General features: G+C 40.9%; 1 non-coding gene across 1 annotated transcript; it reads right to left on the reverse strand.

Annotated features, from left to right (window-relative positions):
• Nucleotides 1-608: 608 nt before the first annotated feature.
• On the reverse strand, nt 609-715 carry LOC145629602 (small nucleolar RNA R71). Its single transcript, XR_014111766.1, has one exon. It is a non-coding gene; the product is annotated as a small nucleolar RNA R71 (small nucleolar RNA).
• Nucleotides 716-988: the final 273 nt, after the last annotated feature.

The following is a 988-nucleotide window of genomic DNA, read 5'->3' on the forward strand; positions in this document are numbered from 1 at the left end:
AGTTTAGGCATTATAAATTGTTAATTTGATTAGGGTTAGTAGAACCAACGACCTATCTAACCTCGATCAAATTTTGGCGCCGTTGCCGGGGAAGCGGCTTGTTTAGCATTTATTTTTGCTATTGTTAAAGTCATTTTATTTGCTTTCTTTTTATTATTTTGCCTTTTTTTTAATCCTACTTGTCATTGCTAATCGTGTGCTTAGCTTTGTTGTATTCAAAGAGAGATATGGCAAGACAAGAGGATGACCTTCTTTTTAGGGAGTTTGGAAATCCGGAAGTCTATGAGCTCACGAGTGGTATACTTCTCCCAACCACCGAGTCTAATTTCACAATCCATCCACAATATGCTAGGATGGTACAAGTTGAGCAATTTTCCGGAAGTGCAAGTGAAGACCCCATTGAGCATTTGGACCGATTCCTTGAGTTGTGTGCAATGATGCAAACAAATGAAGTGAGCCAAGATTACATTCGTATGCATCTCTTTCGGCAATCTCTCACCGGAAGAGCAAAGAAATGGCTCAAGCTTTTGAAGCCCAACTCTCTCACCACATGGAAAGATGTTGCGAAGGCCTTTCTCAAGAGGTTCATTTCCGATGAGCAAACCGCAAAAATGAGGAGGAAGATAGTTTCTTTTGAGCAAGAACCGGATGAAACTCTTGGGGAAGCATGGGAAAGGTTTAAGGATATGATTAGAGCATGTCCTAACCATGGATTCAACCATAATTTTCTCATGAGATTCTTTTATGATGGCTTAGAGCCAATTTCAAGAACCAATCTAGATGCGGGTGCCGGTGGCCAATTGATTAAGATCCCTCAAAGCCAAGTTGAAGCTATAATTGAAGAGGTGGCTACTAGCTATTCTTGGGGAGGTCAAAGAAGGTCCCAAGGAAAGCAAGGTGATCTTTATGAGTTGGAGAAAGTCGGTCAACTTAAGCACATAGTTGAACTCTTGAATGAAGGTCTTTCCAAGTTGAACTCAAGTGTTGG

This window comes from Chenopodium album, chromosome 4, assembly GCF_948465745.1.
Source record: "Chenopodium album chromosome 4, dcCheAlbu1.1, whole genome shotgun sequence".
In the NCBI taxonomy this organism is placed as follows: domain Eukaryota; kingdom Viridiplantae; phylum Streptophyta; class Magnoliopsida; order Caryophyllales; family Amaranthaceae; genus Chenopodium; species Chenopodium album.